The 25,097-nt window shown below is 36.5% G+C and overlaps 1 long non-coding RNA gene across 40 annotated transcripts in view; it reads left to right on the top strand.

The window, feature by feature from the left end:
- Nucleotides 1–25,097, top strand: part of LOC110352930 (uncharacterized) — a 237,964-nt gene that overhangs the window by 52,208 nt on the left and 160,659 nt on the right. For 32 of the 40 annotated variants that reach the window (XR_011809464.1, XR_011809463.1, XR_011809480.1 and 29 more), the window contains 5 exons: nucleotides 773–866; nucleotides 7,063–7,145; nucleotides 8,080–8,185; nucleotides 8,413–8,489; nucleotides 9,386–9,487. This is a non-coding gene — a long non-coding RNA (uncharacterized lncRNA). The remainder of the gene's footprint in view (nucleotides 1–772; nucleotides 867–7,062; nucleotides 7,146–8,079; nucleotides 8,186–8,412; nucleotides 8,490–9,385; nucleotides 9,488–25,097) is intronic. The other 8 variants (XR_011809490.1, XR_011809492.1, XR_011809498.1 and 5 more) reach the window with 5 other exon arrangements.

Here is a 25,097-nt window from a genome sequence, read left to right on the forward strand (position 1 = left end):
TAAATAGCAAATACATGTTTTGTATAGACTTGCTGAGATGCTCTTTTGCATTCCAAGTTGAAGCACAGCAAGCTCACTAGTCCAGATTCCTTTCCCTCACCTCCATCAATGTGCCACTTTGGTATGCTTAACTTTTGAGATGGTTGGGATGAATATAGTTGGGTTTTGTTGACTGCTTCCTTAGGATGGGAAGGGTGCTTTGCTAATTTCAAGTCATAAAACCAAGTGTTAAAGTAGCATAATTTAAAATAAAGTAGTGGGTATTTAAGTAATGCCAGAAAACATATAAGAAGATACTTATAGTGGTGGATGATGTATCAGTGTGGTAAAGGGTAAAGTTAGCAGGTATGTGAACTTCAGGAGGGACTTAGTCTGTTAGGGATGTTCACATGCTGAGAGAATCAAACATTTCACAAAATGATGGAGTTGCATCTGCTGATTTATTTCTAAAAGCCACCACAGAGGGTTCCATCCAGCTTGCTCATTGGGGTACTTGAGTAGGAAAAGTGAGAAAAGTTCAGTCCCCTCTGTCTAATGGGATGAACTGCTGCATTGTCCCCTGGCTGAGTTATACTGAGTTTCTAATATATGAAGTAATTTTGGTTTGCATGGCAAGGCATTCTTCATTTTACTCCATGAAACACACATGCTTCTGTGCCGACAGCAGTCAAATATTCTCTTTGTCAGAGGAAGAGAGCACAAATAAAGAATATGGATTCCTTGGACACTCAGATTACACAAAGAGACCAGTGTTTCTTCTCTCTGTTCACAGGATGTATGGTGCATTTTACATGAAATTGCTGCTTGATACAGTACAGAAGAAGGACCTGTAGAAGGGAAAAAAAAAGATGCCTCCTTATATCCTAGTAAGTCACCTATTGATCTTGCTGTGCTTCAGTTTTTGGTGTGTGTTTTGGGACCAGATCTTCTTGATTGTGCTTGAGGCATTGAGCAAACTTCTAAGTAGGACACCTTCTTTGGAGGACTTCGAGGTCTGTTGAGCTGAGGGAAGAACTAAGATCCTTTACTGTCTGGGTAACCACTAGATGATTATATGAAGACAAGAATCTATCTGTTTTTACAACCTGTTTTTAAGAGAAAAGCATGAGCTATGCTACTTTTTTTTTTTTTTTTTTTTTTTTTTTTTTTTTGGGCAGACAGATATATAACATGAGTAAAGGCTTCTGGACTCCAGATATCCTGTAAATCAAACTGTCTCACTGGATGAGCAAGGTTTAAGGCATTTACCTTTGGCTAGTTTTAGGTAGTTACCCCCTGAATATATTGCTATCATGTGCTTGTGTGGTGTGTTAGATGCTTTGGATTGCACTCCGAGGAACTAACTTACCCTGTGCATTGAATGGCACTCAATATTTTATTTTATTTTATTTTATTTTATTTTATTTTATTTTATTTTATTTTATTTTATTTTATTTTATTTTATTTTATTTTATTTATTTTTTGAAATTTCCTGTAGGAACTGAGTGATCGAAGGACAGGTATTATATTGGCTATCATTGAAGAATCTAAATCTCTTACCGGATCTCATCCAATTTAGCAGTATGCAAATTATCATATTTTAATTATGGAGCAAGCTTAGTTTTTATATTTTTTATGCATGTTTTAAAAAAGAAAAAGATCTTAAAAATTGATACGTTAGTGAGAGGCTCATTGTGTATCAGATTCCTGAAGGATTACACTGCAGGAGAAGCAAGAGAACCCCATTAAACTGTCAAAATGTTCATATCATGAAATACCACCACACAAAAATATGAAAGCAAAAAAACTCAAAGCAAAATCAACAAAGCATAACTTACTGGCATTCTTCCTAGGATGGTTTTTCCTTGTCTTCCTCATAAAAATAATTATGAAAGAAGGACAAGTAGCTTACCAGATTCACTGGCATGCTCTGGGAAATCTTTATGGTAAGCATTTGAGTTTCAAGAGCATACAAGTGAATCCTCATCACACTCACATGCATGCTCTACGAGCTGCTGTGTAGAGATCTGTTTTCTCTTGCCTTGCACCTCATATTTCATTTCCTACCACTAGAAAAAGCATGTAAAAATCAGAATATTAGCAATTTATTTACCAATGTAAATGACTGCACAGAAGGGACTAGGGAGTTTTGCAGTTCTGATACCCCTAGTGGAAATAATTATCTCCAGTTTAAACACTATAAATCACAGCTTAAAGAAGTTCATTTTAAAGTCGACTTGCCTGTTTAACAGCAAGTCTGCTTTCTCTCAGGAGTCAGTATCTGAGTGGTAGGTTATCCTGCTACTGCTTTCCTTCATTGGTCCTGTACTACTTCTTCCCCAGCTTCCCTCCTGCTGAAATAATTGTGGTGCTAATAACAATGTGTGAGGAAATGACCAGATGTGTTGGTTTTCTTAGATAATTATACCAGTTTTTCTAATTTTCCAGACATTTTTTTCATTTCTTTATTAACTCACCGGTGCCAGGAATTGGATTTTTCCAGTACATAAATCCTAATTAGTGAGCCAGAGGATTGAGCACTCCAACTTATTCCTGATGTATCATTTCCCCTCTCTTCATCTAAATTGGCATTTTGAAAAGCAAACCCTTGTGTTTCTAAGTGTAAAAAAAGAAATACAAGAGTGTTTTGGGAGACAAATGCAAAACTTGTAAAGGGAGGAAAAATGTGAAGAAGATGCAGTTGGGCTTAGGGCCACTGGTCATTCTGAGGCTGCATGACACGGAGGCCTACAGGATGGCTGCACTGCTTTAGGCTGAGCTGCCTCCTCCTGGCACCAGGAGGGACTGAACCCCATCCTGCCATCTCCATGTTACCATCTTCTTGCCATGGGCACAGAGGGAATTTATTAAACGGTGTTCCTGTGGAGCATCTTTAGATTAATTCCATAGAGCCAAGGCAGTATTTAGTGCACTGGTGATGTGCACTGCCCTTACGGGCTTTCCCTCAGTTTCTGCTTATCAAGGCCAGAAACAGAAGGCAGAATGAGGAGGAGCTGGAGGAAGTGGCAGAGGCTTGTCAGCAGTGAAAGTACCCTCAGATTCCATGTTTAAGGACTCTGTCAGCCTTAGTATGTTCTTAGGGGTGCTCTGAGCATGTGGGAAGAGTTGGTGGAGGGTGGCAAAGAAGGAAGAGTGCCACATGTGCGACAATGAGTCCATTAACCATGGCTGGGAAGGGAACTTGCAAAAAAAGGTGTTTTTCTGGATATATATGATTATAGGGAACTGAAGAGATTTGTGAGGTTTTGAGATTCTGCTGGGTGGCAGAAGGAAGGTAAAAAAAGTTTGAGGGTTCCTGTTGGCACTGGTATGTTGCATTCTGAGGCCAAAGAAGTCAATCAAAAGATGAGATGACAAAGTGGAGGCATGTCCTGCCACCTTGTACTGGAAAGTTTGCATCCTGCAAGGGAAAAAAGGAAAGTGTAGGTAGAAGATGGTGCTCTTTTTCAGCTTTTACCCATGTGCTATATAGGATAGGGGAATGGGAAGCAAGCCTGATATGTGCAGCCTCACTACTTACTGTAGGTGCCAGCTGGTAAGAAGGGGTAAATAAATAGCAAGACTTTCTGTCAGCTAGGAAGGGGTAACACAGTTCAAATCTTACCCCATCTCCACAAAGGTCTGTCCAAAACAAATCTTTTGAGGTTCAGAAGAGGATGATTAATTCCTTTTTCATTTTTTGTGCTAATGCATTAATTGGTTCCAGGCAAACTGGGAACAGCAGAGCCAAGATATTGCAAGGAAGGCTGCAGTCCAGGTAATGCGAGGGTTGTCAGAAGGCTGAGAAGCACCAGAAAGTTCATAAAACCTGGAGTCTATCATTCCCCCAAATGTTTTGCAGGTCCAGAAATTCTGAGCAGTGCCATGTTTTGGGGTGCTCAAAGGGAAGGAAAGAAAAGATGGGAAATGTCATAATACTTTGAAGTTACTCCAGCACTTCTGTACTGCCTCAAAGGGAAGATCAGGATTTTGTCTCTTAACTCTGGGTACCGTATTTCTGGCTCCTATGACCATCCTCCCAACTGGGCAATATCAGTCCTTAGCACTACATATTAGCATTCCTTGTCCTGAAACATAAAGCGTTACCTTTTTTTTCTTATGACCTAGCTGAGTCCTAGCATTCTTGGCTGTGTGCATGTGGGTGGCACTCTTCATTAGCCAAAGCCTGAGCCTGTTGTCTCTTTACTACCTGCTTGTGTTGTGGCTGGTTCAAAACCTGTCACTGAATAATTCATGCTTACGAGGTGCTCTCCCCTTGGAGTGGTCTGAATTGATGTGTCCTCCCAGTACTCACAGTGGGAGAAAAACAGCATAACAACAATCTTTAAGGGGGTGCATCGCCAAATCCTGCCCTGCCAGTCAGCAACAGCACAGTATCACCAAACCACAAGAGCTTTTATATGAGGCTTTTATTTAAAGGAAGTAAAAAATGCTGGCTTTAGACATATTAATTTCTCCCTTTTTATTAGCTTTTAGGGAATGAACAACAGCTCAGTGAGATGTGTTTGTAACAAATACAGGTTATGAAATAAGTGTATTTCATTATTTGTTCATTTTGCAATGAGAGGCTCTCCAAATCTGCCTCCTAAATGGTTTAACTCAACATTAGACTTGATGCTGCCAAATACCAACTGCTTCAATAGACTATGAGTTTCAAATTCCTCTTTTACATGGGGAATGTGATATAGAACAATGACCTCAATTTTCTGCTGTGTCCTCAGATTCACCTCTTTTTTGGCTGTCTCTTTTTCTCTTTCAGTATCTTATAATTTTTTAAGTCCTGAGTGTCTTTTAAGGGCACTACTGTTTAATAGACAGTATACCTCCAGTTGGTCTTCTGGTGACCTTTTACAACCGAGTATTTAATAGAATGCAATTACAAGCTCCGATCCTTAGACCTTGACCTGTCTAGACCTTGTGACCAGACAGCCCTTAACACTCATTAGGAGTTATCAGGACCACACTTTATAAAGCTATGTGAGGAAACTGTTTAGATTTAGCCTCAAGCCACCTGCTTTGTAATCTGTTGCTGTGCACTCAGTTGATCCTGCTGTCCTTATAGTAACTGGAAAGCTACCAATGATTTCATTTTAAAGCAAATATTCTAATTCAGGAAGTATAGAATGGAAAGCTGGTTGCTATATTTGTCAGCATGTGACCTTCAGAAATCCTGCAATTAGGAAAGATTATGGAAAAACTGGTCACATCATTGTAAAATGGAAGAAAAATATCTAAAGAAGATTAGTGAACTCAGCAAAAAAAAATAAAATGTTTTGATACAGTGTGTTCACCTGGGACTCAGGAACTGTTTTTTATTTTACAGCTCAGGAACTGTTTCTTATTTTACAGATTATATATTTGTCTTGTTCTTATCTCCAAAAGTCTCTTATATCTTTAAAGCCAATTAGTACTTTTTACTGTTAGTTAAAAAAATAATAAAATCTCTATACACATTTCTGAAGAATGGCCTATTGGGCATGCCACTAAGAAACACAGGGAGCAGTTTTCATTCATTCTTCTTTGTTAATTTTTGAGTCTATATGTGCATATATTATCAAATATTGTTAAAAATATTGTTAAATTTCATTTTGCCTAGTCCATAGAACTGTTCCTCCTCTTATTTTTTCCCACTTTATTTTCATCCTAAGGAGATAAACTAGTTTTTGTCTGAGTTTTAACAGCGTTTGGAATCCATCCTGCATGTCTTTTTTTTTTTTTTTTTTTTTTTTAAAACACAAACGCAGCTAATCGCATAATAAAGGAAAGGAAAAATGAAATTCTTAAGATTTCTTTGATAAATTTTCAGTGGCTTAGGAAAAAGACCAAACACATTTGATCTTGATCCTTTCTGGAAACTATTCTATGGCACCAAATGTATCCATATATAGAAGACATTTTTTTTTTTTTTAAGAAAGTGTCTGAATGATCTTGTTAATGCTAATACATTTCAGTTATTTGTCTTTTGAAGAGTAGTCTGTTTTGAGATGTTAACTGCAAATAGAGGAAATGAAGTGTTGATGTCATAAGGAATAATTTACTATGTCTGGAGAGTTCTAAAGCAAAACAGCTGGATCAATTTGTTTACAAAATCCCTGTAGATAAAAAGCACTATCTCTCCTAGGAATCAATTTGTGCCCTTTCTGAAGAATCATTATTAAAAAAAATAAAAGGGAAAGTGGGCTATCATCATACACAGAAAGCTTCTGGGAATTTGTTTCTTAATGAATCCAAAGAAAGTTTGAAATCTTGTTTTGTGGGAGATCAGATAGTGAAGATGCAGTATGGTTTTGTGATCTTAATTTATCCTGTCCTGTCCTGTTTATCTGCTTCCCTGATACCCCACAATTTAAAAAATAATAGATTTTAGAGGCTGAGATAAAACAGGGTATAGGAGACATGCCAGAGCTGGATGTGGAATGGAGATAAAACCTTTGGGGTACTGCAATCCATATTTTCTATGGACACAAACTTCTTATGGTAACAGAAAAAATTTGTAACGTAAAAAATAAGCTTTTGATTTTGGAGGTCCAGCTCTTGATTATACTGGTTTCTGTGAGAAGTGGCCCCTAAGTTAGAGAAAAGCATGTTTAAGTTGAACTTATACTGGTAACATTCTTTAGCAAAAGAGAAAAAAAAAGAACAAAACAAAAACCAACATTTTGTATTCAGGTGCCACAATCTATAAAAGCACAGAACTCCGTTTGCTGATATTGCACCTGCTCTTGAAAGATATTTTGCATTCCTCCTTTAAGAAATCTAGCTACAGCTATTAATATAATCACAGTGATATTTGCCATGATTTTATCACTAGGTTAAATTACAATGGTAATTTCATTTAGAATGCTAGTAGAGTCTCCTAATGGGACTGCAAGTGTTCTGAGACTAAAGGGCTCTTTGAAAAGTCTTCTGCTATAGTTACTACAGGCAATAGTTTAATTGTGTTAGCCAAGGAGTTTTGTTATGGCCATAGTTCCTGAGGTCTGGGTCTGAATGTTGCATATTTTCAAGAGCTGCTTCATGCGCTTCCGTAATTCATAGCATTTTTTCATATGGCATTTCCAGGACTTTATCTTGAAAAGCGATCATGAACCATGATAGATGAAGAGTTAATGGATATTTGTCTCCAAGACACATTTTAAGACACTGTATGTGACCTTCATTTTTTCCCATTTCATTTATGTTTCTATGCATACTTTTAATTATAATACTGATGCAAAATACTAACATTGAAATTTACTTTTGTGGTTAGTGATTTGATATGTTCAGATATCTCTGTTACTTTCTTGAAAAGGCCAAAAACACAGGCTGTTACTGCTCTTATAGCTACCCCTCTTGAACTCCAAGGGGAATATCTCAGTATTTTATTTTTTTACTTTGTTGAGAGAAGTGAAACCTCCATCTCTCTTGTGGAACATTATCCTTAGAGTTCCTTAAACAACCATGTAGAAGAAGAATGGCTCTGGTACCGAACATGGGCCTGATTCCATCCTAAATTTGGTCATGAATCTGAAGGTTGTGGTTTAGGCAAACCTCAGATCCATATAAATTCAATTGCAACTCAGCATCAACATCCACAAAACCTAGCTGAGTCCTATTGTTGTTGACAATATACTGAGCTCATAAAGAATCTGGTTGCAACATGAACAAACAGGATCATTATATAAATCAAAAGAAGATGAAAGTAGAGCCCACATCTTTCAGCTTGAATACTAAAAGTCTGCCAAGAAGAACAAAATTTACCTCCTGTAAGGGTGATGAGTTGCAATTTCTTTTTGACTTCTTTTGTTTTACATAGTAAAGAAAATGAGAGAATGTCCTGATTAAATCATATGGATTCCTTCTTGTTCTAATATGCGGATTTATTTAAAATTAACACGAATCTTAATATTTTAGTTCATTTTATGACCATTACACCAGTCCTGTGAAATGATACTTTTCTGAACATCCTGAAATTCTGAAAGAAGGAAAGAGAATATTTGTCTTCCCCAAGAAAATACTACAAAATCATTAGACTTGCCTGGATTAGATGTTCTGTTGTTTCTAGAACATGAAATCTTTATTTAATGTGTTCTTTTGCAGAGAAATTTTTCATGCAGATGCTGAATGATTTCCCAGTAGTGTGGAGGACAGTGCAAACATGTGGAGTTTTGTGAAGTGGTTCTGTTTCTTGGTGTGGACAAGAGAGGTGTGTGCATAATAACTGGTTAATGACGTGTAGTTACACATTTATTAATAATAATTATGCAATAGTTTTTATGGTCTGCAGCAGTAGGGTCTTGGAAGTCACTACATATTTTACTATAAAGTGGTTTAGTCATACAAGCCAATGTTTTAGGTTTACTTTGCAGATGCATTTTCTTTTGTAGTTCATTTAAAAAAGAAAAGCAATCTAATACTTTCTTTATTTTTTAGATTAGTGGAATCATCTCACGGTCTTCTGGTAATTGCTAGAGAAATTAATGGAGTTTTTGGAAAAGGTTCTATGATAAGTAAGTAAGAATTTAGAGTGACATCCAAAAAAGCACTTAGATGCCTAAAGAAAAACTTAGGCAGAATTTAGGTACCTAAATCCAAGGAAGTGATCTGATCCCCCTGTGTGTAGACACATAGACACTGCACTGATGAGGCTTCTTAGGCTGCTGAGAACCCAGTATTCTGTAAATGCATGTGGTCAGCAGTGCTGTTGCTTTTCTGGAGCTAAACACTGAACTGCCTTTTCCCTTTCTAAGAAAATGTGGTAGACATATACTAATTGTCCTGCTATCTACACACCTTTTTGGAGTTTAAATCTAGTTGCTACACATCAAGTAGGTCAACTATGTGCTGTTAGTATGGAATTCACAAAACACAGTCTTCAGTTTCATTCAAAATGGAAGTCTCTCACTTGGTGCTCTAAATTCTGCTATTTGAACTGGTCCAGTCTTGGTTCAGGAATTCTACCTGCTGCAGAGCAAGCTTGCCAAATAACTTCAAATGAAATGCTTAACAGTGTAACAGGATTGCCAGCTTCATTGATTGGAGATATGTATTGTATCTCTGTAACAAGAATAACCACCACATGTTCTATCCATATGGAGCAAAATAATTTAACCAATTAAAAGCAGTTGTAAGAGATTTTTTTTTTTAATCATGCTGACTTTCCCTGAGTTTGTCTTGATCCTGCAGGTTATACTCAGGTATTTTTATTGGAAGTGGCTGAATTACTCTTCTTTAATTCTAACCTAAATCGGGTGAGACTGGAACTGGATCCCACCAGATATACCGATTTTGAAGTTGGTAAAAAATTACAAATCCATCACCTCTTCCATTTCCATCTTTCATTATTCTCATTTAATTTACAAGTCTCTGCAAAGTAGTCTCTTTTTATGTCTTCTTTCTGCTGTAGACATGAGATGGTTGAAGAAGAACCTGGTGCACATCATGATCAAATGTTTGATGACATATTTTGCTCCACCAGCCAGATGAAGGAACAGACTCCCTGATTAAGGTTTGGAAATCTCCTATCAATGGTCTTACATTAAGGACTGTATTTACCTTGAAGTGTTCAATTGGTTTTAAAACAAACAAACAAACAACAACAACAAAAATCAAAACAAACAAGAACAACAAAACTAAAAAAAAAAACAAAACAACAACAAAACACCAAACCACTAAAAAAAGATACGTGGTGAATTTCTTCTCTTCAGCCACTTCTTCTGGTCTTTTAAAATGGGGTGAAATGATCCATTCTTGAGGGTGCAGTTGTGTGCAATAATATCCGTGTCCAGATTCTTGAATATGTTGTGTTCCCATCTTCTGCTTTTCAAAAGAGAGGGACTCAATGGAACACATAGTGCTTGGCATGCATAATTTTGCAGGGGCGGCTCAAGTAGTTCTGTAGGAGATCATAGAGCTAGAATAAATTGGGAGATATAGGCTGCTGTCAGACTTTAATTTTTAGAACCAGAACTTTATAAATGTGTCTTGTGACAAGATGCCTGCTCAGTCTGCTCTGCAGTATTATGGGCAGCCTCAGCTTATTGTATTTTCACTGCTGTGAATGCTGGTATTTTATAGAAATTGAGCCTATTTTCAGTGGTTTAGGGGAGAAGCTGGCATGAGTATATCTGGGAAGTAAATCCTTCATAAAAATATCTGCTTTGATGCCTGACTTTCTCTCACAGACAGTAGATATACTCGCAGAAAACTGGGCAGATGCCACAAAGCTTAAAAGGTAGCATGCTGGAGTTTCAACCCTATACGCATTTTTTATGTACATAGATTTTTTTTTTTCTTTTGCAAGCATTATTTATGCAATCTGAACTTACTGAGGTATTAGTTATTACAAAACCAAAAAAGGCAGTTGTGAAGGAGGCAGGATGCTACTGAGATTTAAGCACTAGTACTAGGAATGTAACAGCAGTGCTTACATGTAGTAAAATAATGGAACTGTTCTTCAATGAGTGCATAACATCATCAGGCATGCTGCGGCTGCTCCTAGTATATTGTATCTACCAGATCTAAAAATGGCTGTGACAGTAAACAGCATGAATGTAATCTATCGCAGCTCCTGAAAGAATCCATTGCAGCCCAGACACATCCTTGATAATCAGATTGGTTATGACAACTGTCTGTAGCTATGTAGAAGTGAGAAGAGCTGCTGTACTGCAAAAAAGTGTGTTGTGGCTAGTCCCTCAGCTCAGAGGGCAGGGTGTGGAAATGAATGTTCAGAAGTCTTCTGTTCTTCACACTATGTGTTGGTGCTTGCTTTAAACAGAAAGTTTGAATACAGTTTGAATTTATATAGTGTTTGGTCACACAGACTGGTTTTCCTTTGACAGATTCAATGAGTAACAGTGTATTTAACAGGTGGTTGCCATGATGTACTCAGGCCTCTGTGAGGCTCTTGACCAAGTTCCACATGACATTATGATTTAAAAAACAATATCACCATGAAAAATCAGTGTAGTACATATTGTATGAATTAAAAACTGGTTAGCTCATAAGTCATAGGTGGAATTCTACCCTGAGGACAGTGTTTTTAATTTATTTCAATTATCTTGAATTTATTTATTTGTTGCTTTTTTTTCAAATTATAATTAATAATAATATAATTATAATTAATCAAATTATAATTAATAATAATATAATTATAAGATAATTCAATTATCTTGAATTTATTTATTTGTTTGCTTTCAATTTATTTATTTGTTTATTTATTTATTTATTTTAATCGAGGCTCTAGAGTGAAATACATTACAGCTGGTAGAATTTGGAGATGAAATAAAAATGGCAGAGAAGGAAATATGATTTATAATTGCAGTTGTCTTAGATTTTCCTCCAGATTCTGATTTTAAAATGCTGGCCGATCCATTGTGCATGTCTGAGGAGTGTGGATCTGGTCACATCGTGCTGCCATTTGTCTGAAGAAATGTGGTGATGAAAATGGTTTACGTATATGCACAACCTGAAGGCTTGATAAATGCAGCCCTATGAACAATACAGATTAATATAGGTAAATTAAGGGTCATATGTCTAAACATAAAAGTATAACTATGCTTAGAAAGTGGAACTCTGTATTAAATATCATTGAATAACATTTATAATAAGTAATATAAAACTAATAGAACTTGAGCATACCCTACAGAGGTGTTACTGAAACGGCTGACGATGATGCTTGGATAGATGTAAAAATGTTTATCAAATAGAATAAGAAGATTATGTTACCTTTGGTGTTGCAGCAGGAAGACCATTACTGGAGTACTGTGTCCAGTCTTATAATCATTATTTTCACAATAAAGTTGGAAAAGGTTGAACTAGCATACGTAAAATGCTCTTGGAGTCTCTAAAATATGGGTCTCTGACAGATATATATATATATATATATATATATATATATTGGTAACATATAAACAGCTGTTAAAGGTGTTATTTCCTCTGTCCATTAGAGAAATTCAGCCTAGAGTGCTAATGTCAATAGTGATTCATAATGCAGGAGCAATTTATCTAGATTTGTGGTGCATTTTCTACCTTTAAATCAAGAGTGGGTTTCTTCCTAAAAGAAGTCTGTATCACAGATGATATTAGTGTCCAAGTAGTGTCCAGGTATTACAAAATGAACTGGTATTATTGAAGTATAGAAGATCTGATACCTCTAGCTCACAATAATTTTGCTCTCTGAGACTTGTGATGCTAGAGAATGTACGCAACTGAATGCAGCTACAGCTTTATATCAAATTGCAGAGGCTTGTGCTTTTGTTGTTGTAAGCTCTATTTCAGCATTAATGAAGAAATAAGGACAGACAGAGAATTTTGAGGAACAATACCACTGACTTCTGTTTATTGCCTTATTGTTTTTACCTTCCCATTGGCAAGACTCAGTTAATGACGTACTAGTAAAATCAAATTAAAGATTTCTGAGTGGAAATGGACCTAATAGTAATTGAAGGTGGTTACCTTCAAAATCCTTTTTTGACACTCATAAGATTGGCAGGTGATAGGACTAGGTGATTTATAAAGAAGCTGACCCAAATCAGATATTTCTGATTTCGTTTCTCCTATGTACACTTAACCGACTATCAGGTAACTGACTATCTACTGGACTACAGTCCAGTAGAGCTGAGTCCAGTGGAGCTGAGCAACTGTTGTAGGTGGCAGCCTGGTCAGATGTAAAAGAGGACTTCAGCGTACATCCTGACAGTATTTGAGCAATCAGTCTCAGGGATTGTCTAATAGGAAATTATTTCAGAGTGGCTCCTCCTGAGACATTGTCCCTGATTAATTTCCTGCTCAGATTCTCAGATAAGACTCTGCAAGACAAATGATACCAGAAGCTGCTGTCTCATCAGGGGTTAATTGGGAAGATTAATATTTAAATTCATACCCTATATTAACCCAAATTCGCCTCACTTGTATAGGTGAGCTTTCATGCCTTCCAAGTCTCTTGAATTTCTTTTTCTAGTTTGTGTTCCCTTTGACAAAAAAAGGAAAAAAAAAGAAAAAAAAAGAAAAAGAAAAACAAAGGCTTTTGTAAACAGTTGTAAGTAACTGAAGTCTGTCTTTCTTCTCTTGCCCTCATCCAAGGCAATTGAAAATAGTCACTAGAGAGGGCAATTTGTGTTTTTAATGCACATTGTATGGTGCCCACAGTTTTGATTATATTACATTGAATGTTAATGTTAAACTAGCTGGCAATAGGAGTTAGTGGCAGCAGATCATGTACAGTCAGGCAGCAAGCATATGGCATTTACATGTGTATGCTGGTCCTGCACTGACATGGAAATTGCTCTGACCCACGTGACCTATGTTAGCTGGGGAAATTCTATACAGAAGCCAATTGCCACACTTTCCAGATGCCAAAGGCAAACCTGCTCTAATCCTATAATCCCATTTCATAATATAGACTTCCATGTAGTTTGGAGCACAAAATGAGAATGTATCTTGCTCAGTTAAAATATTTAACTTGGTCTTCATTCTGGTGGCTTCACTGCATTCCAGCTGCAGGAGACAGGAATTTGAACATGGATTACTTAAGCCAAATTTTGCAGTCTTTAATTGAGCAAAATATTCAGAGAGCAATATAGTTCACTATCTTCTGTTCTTGCCAGTGAATTTGAAGTGCAGTGATAGGCAGAGGTCTTCCTTTGTGTCATTTTAATCTGGGGAATATTGTAAAGCTCTCACTGTGTGGCTTCATTTTCATAAATTCCCTTCCCAGATATCCAAAGAATGTATTTTTCCATGGGAATTAGGTGACAGATCCTCCATATGCAAGAGGAGGTTTAAGATTTGTCTCATTGATCTTGTTATGGAACAATATTTCAAAGAAACATTTGAGGACAGCAGAACATACTCATAGATTTCTCCCACCTGCCCTCCCACTCTTTAACAAATACCTAAATCTGTCACACACAGAAAGTTTTACTCCTCATCTGCAAATCTTTGTGGGCAGTAAATCATGGGTGGCTTTTACCAAACCCTGAATATTGGGGCTGAGTTTTTGAGCACATTTGCTGCTCCTTAAAAAAATACAAAGAAAAAAAAAAACAGTCATTTAATCATTGGACTTAATCACTGTTCAGGAAAGAACAGAAACTAATAGAGACTAAAAAAAATTATATATAAAAATAAGCAGAGGAGACATTGAGATGACACTTATAACAAGCTATTGTTTTGAGAAGAAAATTTCTGAAAATTTTAGTGAGGCTAAAATCTGGTTTACAGTTATTTTGGGCACATTTAAATCTCCCCTCTATTTAAATCCCCCCCCCCTATTATGTATTCTTTTGACAACTTAAGCAACAAAGTGGCTATATTTTGGAGTCATTGTTTTATTGATACAACAATAATACCTTCTTACATGACACCAACTTGTCCCTCACCACAAAGGATTTCAAAGCATTTTATAAACCATATTGTGATTATAAAAATTTCTTTGCTTCCTACTGACAAGTACCCACTTCTGAGGCTAATGCAGCCACTTATGGTGGTGAATTTTAGGGGTCTGTTCTGAGGCCCAAGGTGAGTTTCCCGTTAACTTAAGGAGACCAATCTTTTGGCAGAAAGAATTTCTTATGAACTTAGAATTTCTTATGTAACTGAATTTGACAGTGAACTTGAGCGTACAGGAGAGGCAGGGGCTCATATCCAGCCTCTTTCTGTCAGATGCCATATAGAATCTCATCAATAATATGTCTTCTGAACTGTGGGTGAAGTTAGCTATGCTAAGTAGTTAATGCAGAAACTTGAAAAAATTGGGTATTGTGCTTTTGCTCACATAAGCTCTCTTAAAAACTCATACATGTACTCTTTACTTTGGCTGAAGGTATAGGTTTTAAAATGTGAATGAGCTGTTAAGTGTGTACAGCAAATCAAAATGTCAAGAAGAGAGGGTGGTCCTTAGGATTCAGGTAACATCATGCCAACACAATACTGCACTGGGCTTATAAGCCCACCTGAAAGGTTTGGATGTTAATCCTGTTGTTTCATGTTTAACCTTTGCACAGCACTTCAAGTGTGGAGATGCTATTATATGCCCACTGCCCTTTATGGCAATGTGCATAAACAGTGTAGTGAGCTGTTTCCTACTGTTAGAGGATACCTAGTCCTAAGAGGATTTAAGAAGTAGAGCCACTTTGATTTGGACTCTCTGGCAGATGAAGTTCAGCAGTTTTCTTAGCTGACTCTCTAGCACTGAGTAAAATCTTGTCTTGCTATCCTATCCCCTAGGTATCTATTTTGCCATTGATTTCAATGGACTAGCATTTGACACCTGGTTTATCCATGTTGGAAAGCTTTGGATCCTGTGGTTTTTACAGAATTTACTGAAAACTTGATTTACAGAAAACTTGAGTTCCTCTATGTGATGGGCAGGAAGACTCTGTACTGGAATAGTTTTGCTGTGGTGGAATGAGCTCCATGACTGCTTGCAAGGCATTGGATTCTGTGAATGGGAGGGCTGCAACTTCTCAGGAAGCAATTTGTTTGTATTCAGAAAGAGTGCACATTCTAAGCATGGTTTCTGGTTCAATTTGTATTGATTATGTAACAGCAGGTTGTACCATCTGTTCAGAAGTGGTATATCATCCTGCTTTCTTCTATCACATACTTCTCTTACTGAACTTATGCTTGGGTTTCAGTTTTTGGTAATGGGGGTTGCAAGAGAAAAATGTGCCATGGTCTTCTCCTGGTCTGGTCTTGCTTATATTTTCCTTAAATGTCTTATTTCTATGTGATGGGTGGACAGCAGCATTTTTAACAGATGTTTTTGACAGGGTATTGCATAATTATTTTTCAAGTGGCTTCTAAAAGCAGATGTTTCCATGTCTTTGTTCTTTCCCCTCTTGACACTTTAACACAAACAGCAGATTCCACTGCTGCTGTCCTTCAGATATAGTGAAGTAAATACCATAGCAGTGATGTTGAATTTTTTTCAGCCCATTTGGCAATAAAATATATGTACCGGCACAGTCCTCCTCCCTTTCTCCCTTGTCCTTGTTACCAGCACTGCTTACACATACTATCTCAGTCTTCCTCTTATAGAAACATTGTTTCTCTTTATGACCTTAGCCTGTCCTTGAGTACTTGATTTTTACTTTTTTTTTTTTTTTTTTTTTTTCCCCCAGCATTTTGTGTCTAGTAGCTTTCTGAATAACTGTGAATCTTTTACTTCCTGGCACTTCAATGTATGATTTTTTCATGCCAAGGTAGATTTAACTGTTACCTGTGGCATCTCATGACTGTCCAGTATGGCCTTTTTTTTTTTTTTTTTTTTTTTTTTTTTTTGTCAAATAGCCACATTTTCTTTTCCTCTCTCACAAATAGAGATTCAGCAATAGGACTTTTCCATTGTTTACAGAAATAGCCTTGCTTTCTTGCAAACCATTTTGTTAGAGGACTTCCTAATCTGACTACTTGTTCCTCAAAGACCAAGGGAATGCAACTAAGAATGAAATAAAGGGCAGGCCCAGACAAGTTTCATCCAGCTATAATTTATCATTACAAAAGATGAATTTCAGCTGTTAGTCTAAAATGATGATAAATGCTTGGATCAAGAAAACAAAAGCTTTCTAGTAAATCTGTTCTGTGTCTTAATTTAACCCTCATGGATTTTACCTCCAGTATGCAGAACCTCATCTGATGATATAACACTATAGCCACATTACAGGTTTTGTCATGTTCTGATTCTGGGTTATTTACTAACTGGTTTGGGTCTAGTAACAAGGGTTCAGATGTTCCAGATTTGTAGGGAAAGCTAAGTATCTTTGAAAGATATAAGATATTTTACATTTCATGACAGCTTTACCCGGTGCACAGTGTCATGGAATGGTTGAGGTTAAAGAGAACCTATGGAAGTCAATCTCCTGCTCAGAGCACACTCAACTATAGCAGGTTGTTTAGGGCTATATCCAGCTGGGTTTTGAATATCTCCAAAAGAGAAGACTCCTAACTCTCTAGACAACCTCTTCCAGTGTTTGACCACCGTCACTGTGAGAGGATTTTTTCTTGTATTTAATTGTATTGTTATGTATTTCAATTTGTGCCTAATAATTCATATATTTTTTTCCATAAGAACTCTTTGGGAGACAGTGTCAAAAACCCCTTTGAAGTCAAGATAAATAATATTTGTTGGTTCACTGAACCAATCACAGAATCACAGGTTGGTTTAGGTTGCAAGGGACCTTTGGAGGTCATTTGGTCCACCTACCTTGTGAAGCAAGGCCGCCTAGAGCAGTTTGGTTTTGAATATCTCCCAGGAGGACCACCCACACAACAAAGTGTTTTCTGGTGTTCAGAGGGATTCTTTTGTGTTTCAGTTTGTGCCTTTTGCCTCTTGTCCTGTCCCTGGGCACCACTGAAAAGAGCCTAGGAGGTGCTAGTTCTCCAAATCCTCTTTTCTGCCCTTCTTGAAGACAGTTGTAGCATTTGCTTTCTCACACTCAGGAACCTCCTCTGACTGCCATAACCTTTAAAAGATAATTGAGAATACTCTCACAATGACATTAGCCAGCACTCATGGGTGCATCCTATTTAATCTTGTGGATTTGTGGATATTCAGTTTGTTTAAATATTCCCTGACCTGATTCTCTTCCACCAAGGAAAGTCCTCCTTACTTGCTCCAGACTTCTCCACTCGTGTCTGGAGCCTGGGATTCCTGAAGGCAAAAATCACAGAATCATAGAATATCCCAAATTGGAAGGGACCCATAAGGATCATTGAGTCCAAAAGTCTTTCATAGTAAAGACTGAGGTGAAGAAGGCACTGAATATGTTGGCCTTTTGTTTGTACTTTTTCCCCTGTCCTGTTCAGCAGCTGGTCCAAATTTTCCTGTCTTCCTTTTGTTGCTGATGTACTTATAGAAGCCATTCTTTTTTGTAGTTCACATCCCTTGCCCAATTCAACTGCAGGTGGGCTTTATCTTTCCCAAACCCATCTCAGACTGTGTGCTTGTTTTCTTCCTGGTTGCACCTTTCACATCTTGTATACATTTTTTTGTGTTTGGACTTTGTCAGGAGCATCTTGATCCATTCAGACATCCTGCTACCTTTGCTTGAGTTCCTGCACATGGAGATGAACTGTTCTTGAGGTGAAATTTGAAAACTGCTTGTGCCCTGCTTTATTTTCCCTCCACAAATACTGTATTGGGTAAGGATAATTTCCAAAGATGAGAAAGGCCAAGTCCTCTGAAGAAGACATTATTTACTTCTTTGTGATGAGGTGATCATCAGCAGTTAGTGATATTGCCCATGTTGGTTGTTCCAGTTACATTACTTGTTAGCTCATATCTGTATCATTTCTAGTTGCTCACAAGCATCTCTGAAAGGAAGCAGTAAAAACTTGATCATCTGAGAAATTTAAAAATTTACTGGAAAGATGATTATATGATGTGCCACAGGAAACAAGAATACATTGGAAAGTGAAAGGACTGAATTATACTTTTTTTTTTTTTTCTTCCCACGTTCTTTTGTCTTTTCTGTTGCAACAGCAATGTTCATCATTGTTACTGCTTCTGCTTGTGGCACCAGATGCCAGGATGACAGCTTAGGTGAACAAGGGGACTTAACTAATACCAACAATCTCTAAACTTTCTTATCTTTTGCTTTTACAATGAAATGTTTAAAACTTTATATGCTTCATTTATTATTATTATTATTTTTCCCTTTTACTCCTTCCTGTGTTCTGTCTTGGTGATTATCTTGGTGTTTTAATTTTCTGGCAAGTCTAACAGTTACTTTTCCCCCAATAAAAACAATTTTATATTGGTTTTCTCAAGACAGAAAAGTTCAGTGAAGAATGGATTTGCATTTGACTTATATTTTCCTTTTTCCTGAACTTTCTCTCCTGTATCTGATTTTCCTGCTGTGTAATAAGTCTTGATGACCACAAAAGGGTCATGACAGAATTTCATTATTAATATTTTTTTGTTCTCCAGATATCTATTGAATTATCTAGTCATCTATGTACTTTTTAAGTTGTTTTATTTTATCTCATCTTCCTCATCTGCTTTTTGAGGCTTTAATTTCTTTTTAAAGTGCTGCTAGGCATCCTTATGCCAAAAAAAGACGTGTTTACTTCAGCAACTAAAGATATAAATGCAGCCTTGCAAAGACAGCCCAGTGGTCAGTCTCATATAACCATGGGAAACTTTCTTACAGAATACAGCAAGTGAAAGGAGAAAGTTTGCTAATTTTAGTATATTTGTTAGCTATGTGAAACAGTTTAACCATAATACTAAACTCCAAAAAAGAAAGAAAAAAGAAAAGGAAAGAAGAAAAAAAGTAAAAAGTCAGTGGCTGCTGTACCATAGTTATTTCATTCTTTTCCAAAGTGTAATCCAACTTTTTCTTGAATTAATGTACGCAAGTCACTTTAACTGCTGGCTGCATAACTTTTGGCAGCTTATTTGATATTCCAACCAATCTTTGTATAAAGAACTGTCTGAATTGTTTATAGGTTTGTCGTCCTGCCCAGAGTTTAGTCCACCATCCCTTATTTTGAAAACAACTGCAGTAAGGGGATGTTATTAGATAGTTTGGGCCTTGCATTGAAAGGCTATGGTTAGTGGGCTGAAGGTTCATAGAACTTAGAATCATTAGACATGTGTTTATCAACAGTCAAAAAAGAATAAAGCAAATGAGGCAGTTCCACCTAAATATTCCTGTTCAGTATTTTTTCTGTGACTATGACAGTAATTTATGTTTTCCCAACAAAATTTATTTTTGTTTCTTAAAATTCTTGGAATTGTAAAGCCACAAAAAATTAAGAAGTGATATGGGAAATTATTCTCCTCACATTGAATGTAGGGTAATAAAGAAACTAACTGAGTTCATTTCTACCATTCTTTTCTCAAGTTTAAGTATATGTGTTTTGTTAACAAGGTAGATAGGAGTCTTTGACCCTTACAATTGCATAGTTATGGAATTTAGTATTAATCTGATAAGGCAGTGTAAAAAGTATGTAAACAACATTTTCATGTCTTCAAGAATGTACCTAGATGAACTTAGGCATTACATTATCTTATCTTTATGGGGAAGGGCAGTAGATTGAAGGAATTGCCATTTTTGAATATGATCTGGCTCTGGCTGAAATTAATGATACATCACTTTTCTTGGGAAGAGAAGAGAAGAGAAGAGAAGAGAAGAGAAGAGAAGAGAAGAGAAGAGAAGAGAAGAGAAGAGAAGAGAAGAGAAGAGAAGAGAAGAGAAGAGAAGAGAAGAGAAAAGAGAAGAGAAGAGAAGAGAAGAGAAGAGAAGAGAAGAGAAGAGAAGAGAAGAGAAGAGAAGAGAAAAAAGAAAAGAAAAGAAAAGAAAAGAAAAGAAAAGAAAAGAAAAGAAAAAAGAAAAGAAAAGAAAAGAAAAGAAAAGAAAAGAAAAGAAAAGAAAAGAAAAGAAAAGAAAAGAAAAGAAAAGAAAAGAAAAGAAAAGAAAAGAAAAGAAAAGAAAAGAAAAGAAAAGAAAAGAAAAGAAAAGAAAGCTATCTTTGAAGAACTTATTCCCTATTTGAAAGCAATGATTCTTATAACATCGTTTTGTGCCTGGGAAAACTAGCTCTGCAGAACAATAGATTTAATTAGTTTTGGTCCAGTTTCATGATACCACTACACTCTTTCTAGAACTCAGCAGCTATTTATGCACAGTGCTATAGTATTTGGAAAGAGATGATGTGAACTCATCCCTTTTTAGTCATCAGAGAATCCAAATGGGAAATTTATTCCTTGTAGCCCTATGACCAAATATGCATGTGAAGAGACTCATGATCCTAGGTAAAAACACATTATTGCCAAAACTAACCATTCAGTCCCCCAATCATTAAAAAGAAAGGAAGAACTTTTATTGAAAGGAAAATTAACATTGCAAAATAAAACACTGCAAGAGCCTGGGAAGTTGCAAAATAAACTTCTGTACTTTCCTATGCAGTTTCATTAAGGTACAGATTTTGACTGTGTGGTATTTAATTTAATTGTTTCAGACTGTCTGGAACTTATGTACTATATTTAGAAATTTTTAAAAGAGAAACAGTCTCAGAATAATTAGTAATTGAGAACTCAGGTAGGTTATGGGGAAAAGTTAGTGTCTACTATTGGAAATGAGGAAAAGAGTAGCTAGAAAGAAGATACTGATCAATTTAAATACATTCCCCTCCTCCCAACAATTCTGGAACAAATGATAAACAATCTCATTTTGAACACGTAGAAAATGATGAGTTGAATAACCCCCAACTTATGAATAACAGTCAGGAAAAAATATATTAATGGTCAAGTTGTGTCAAGCCAACGTATAACAGAACAGCAGACTCTGGTTACAGAAGAATTAGTAAGTCTATCCTGATTTTAGATCTTTGATATTGTTTTATATGACATTCTAATAAGAAATTAAAGCAAATGTTCTCAATGAAACTAATGGAGTGGGTGCAAAATGGTTTACTGATTGTATCTAAGTGGTACTTTTCAGTTGTTCTTTGATATATTGAAAAGTATCTGTTGAGAATCTAGCATTCAAGATTTTCAGTAGTGTCCTTTTACGGTGGTATAGAACAGGCTTTTAAAATTTGCAGTTGACACCAAACTCAATATACATAGAAGAAAATTAATATAATTCAAAGTTATATTTACCCATAAAGTTCAAGGGCCTTTTGACAGGCAAGTGCAAGTTATTGCATTTAGACAAGAAAAATAAGCTGTGTAGATGAGGGATGGAGAACCCAATACTGCAGACAAAGTATTAAGGTTACAGTGGATCTCAAAATGAATGTTAGCCAACAAGGTGATTTAAAAGGAGATATTTGAATGTGTGGGAGTTGAAGAGTCTAAAGAAAAGTCTGAAGAGAGAACAACTTAGGAGAATAAATAATAGTATAAGCTGCTGGAAGAAAGGTTCTGATTAGAAGGAAGGAAAACAGTTCTAATAGGCAAGGGGGGGAGGGGGGGTTGAAGTGCTGGAAGAGATTGCCTAATGATAGCTGGGAGCATCCATCAACAGATTAGACAAACATCTGTTAGGAATGACATGGTTACAACTGAGCCTGCCATGGTGTGGGAGGAATGGAAATGGGTAACCTCTGGAGTGATTCTGTGTTTCTGTTTATGACGTTTTCCTGCAGAATTGTTATTAAAAACAAGAGTTACAAGAAGAGCACTAGTGATTCCAGCCTTCTGCACACACGTTAATATTACTGCAGTGCATGTAGTCTGCATGAGGTAGAAACAGTGCAACAGTTTTTCATTGTATTTAGCAGGTAGTTTTTTTACTTAATTCACTCAATTCATGTAGTGCAGTGCAGGTTTGGCCCAAAGTCCATCATTAGGCAGCTTGGTTTAATCGGTGGGTCACCGGGTACAGTCAAACAGCCAAAGTCTTACTTGCTCTACCACCGGCTGTTTGTAACCCAGCTTAAATCCCTTGGGCTCCCTTTGGATTCTTTTCTGTGTTTTGTTTGCAATATCTTTTTTGCCCTGCATGATTCAATGTCCTGCTTCATGCAAGCTTTGGTAAGAAGGGATTATTACACCCTGGGTGTTTTTGTGGCACCTGGCATTATGGTGCTTGAACTTAATTGAGTCTTCAGTGTGCTACTGTAACACAAGTAACAAGCCACAATAACAGACACTGAAGACCACAAGTCTTTCTGTTGACTCCAGTGGAAGTAATTGAATCAGGCCCCGAATGAATGAAGAAGGGATCTTAAAAGGATATTCTTGGTCAGTAGTCTATCCAAATGTCTTGGCATCTTTCTGCCATCTTATTCTGCCATTCTTATTTGCTTGTGTAAGCTGTCATCTTACTCTGATTTGATGTGTCCCTGCTGTAACATTCTGAAACAAGGAATGCATGAAATATGTCTTTCATATGAGTGTGCATTGTAATTTTGCTCAGACATGTCTGTGGTCAAAAACTGATATTCTCTGTCTAGTCACAGAGTTCAGAGGCCACACTTTTAACTTATCTAGTAAAGCATATTTTCCTAGAGAATTGGCTTGTACATGAAGTATATAGAGAATGGAACATTTTAAAAATTATGTGTAACTCATACACAAATACTGGGCTAGGAGCATAGAATGTCATATGTGAGAACCTTTTTTTTTTTTTTTCTGTTTTAGTTTTGCTGTCATTTTATAACAGTATTTCTTTAAGTTTTACATAATATATCCTTTTTGTTTGTTTGTTTCTTTCTTTTTTTTTTTTTTTTAATTTTATTCATTGGGGAAAAAATCAGACTCTAATGGTGAGACAGCTTAAAAAAAATTGTAACTAGGAACTGGGCCATGATTAAAATTGTTCAGCTGTTCATTTTATTGTTTGTTCCCAAAACCTTAAATGCACTCTCTGAGAACAATAACAACAGTTAGCATGTAACTCTGTATGGGCCAATTCATGCAGTCCTCTCTTAGCCCTTTCTTACTCCAGAACTCCTGTTTAGAGTGCTTTGTAAGGGAGTCAGGGTTGGAATTATATGTTCTAACTATTTTGTAATGTTAACATGGAAGCTACCATGGGGTAAGAAGAAAAATCTGAGAGAAAGCAATTAAATGAAATCTATCCTACTAGTGTATTTGGATTCAGGAACAGTATAGAAGAGAGCAGGATGTGATGTCCCTTTGGACACTACCTGCATCTCAACTTCACAATGTAACTTCACAATGAGGATTATAGTGATAGAAAATTCAAAGAAAAACAAAATGTACAGAAAAAAAATGATGGCCATTTGCTACACAATTTTAGTGTTGGTTGATCGTAGCTGGTGTGTAGCAGATGTTAGCTTCCTGAGGCATTGATTTGTCGACCTTCTTGGTTACTCTGATTTCCAGATTGGTTTGACCTTCTTTGACCTACAGATGCTTGGCACTTCTATTATTATGAATGGACTTTCTTTCTACACATCTTCCAAAATACTGGTCTGTGTTTCCAATTCCAGAACAAGCTTCTAAGAATGGTGGTGAAATGTAGGGAACTTTAACCTGTTGTGACTGAGTTGTAACAGAAGTGATGAGTTACATTTGGTGTGGGATTTTCAAAACTCCATTGTTTTTCAACAGCTGCCGGAAGTTGAAGTCTTAGAGGCACTTGTGAAAGTTGCTCCCAGAAAGTCTGTTTATAGTTAACCACAGTGCATACTGATATAGACTATATAATTCACAGTGTCTTTCAGGTGTAACATCTCGTATCACATCCTTAATACTGAAACTGAATTTCAGTTGGGTTACCAAGTGTACACGGAATACTTAATTTAGGAAGAGCTACTGTAAGCATAATTTGAACCTCTTCTCTTGGGAGAAGTACTGAAACCTCATACATGTTTTAGGATGAGTAAGAATCTGGTGTTACTCACAGTAGGAGCCTCATTTAGAGCCCATTGATGTCAATGGAAACACTTCCCTTTGCCTCAGTGGGCTGTGGACCAAGGAACATGCAAGAGTAACTGAACTAAGGATTCCGCAGACTGTAACATATAGTATATGCTGTACAGTTTTACAAAAATAAACACATTTTCTAAGCCAAAATACTTAACGTTTAATTTAAAAAACATAATATAAAAAGAATGGATTTTGCTTTACTGATGTTTTAAGCTGTAATTTAATGTAGCATAGTGAAAAGGACACCAAATATTCTAGTTTTGTATCATTAGAACCAGATGGCCCATGAAAGACTTTTGGCTAAACTAGAATTGGGAAAGCTTTTAAACTCTGCATAGTCTGAAAATGTGTTCAAAGTTGCTATATCAGATGATATGCCCAGTTTTATAATGTGAAATTCTTTGGCCATTTTTCTGTCATCCTGGTAAGGTGTTATACAATTTAGGCAATTACAAGAAACTTCTTTGGATGCTACTGTCATTATTGTTCTGCTTTGGAACTGGAAAAACAACGAAATTACCCTAATGTAGCTAAGTGGAGTATCCCGGAAAACATCACAGTGAAGAACTAATAAAGAATTGTTATTACTTATTATTGACTTATTGTGTTTATATCATGGGTCAAATTTGTTTATGTGGAAAATGCCAGAAAACAACAACAACAAAAACCAAACTGTCATGACCTTTGTCCTAAAAGAATGATACATCTTTTCACCATAACAGCAGTGCTGTTAGTTGAGCTACCCTAAATAACAGTGACCAGTCACTCC

This window comes from Anas platyrhynchos, chromosome 5 (assembly GCF_047663525.1).
Source record: "Anas platyrhynchos isolate ZD024472 breed Pekin duck chromosome 5, IASCAAS_PekinDuck_T2T, whole genome shotgun sequence".
Taxonomy (NCBI): Eukaryota; Metazoa; Chordata; class Aves; order Anseriformes; family Anatidae; genus Anas; species Anas platyrhynchos.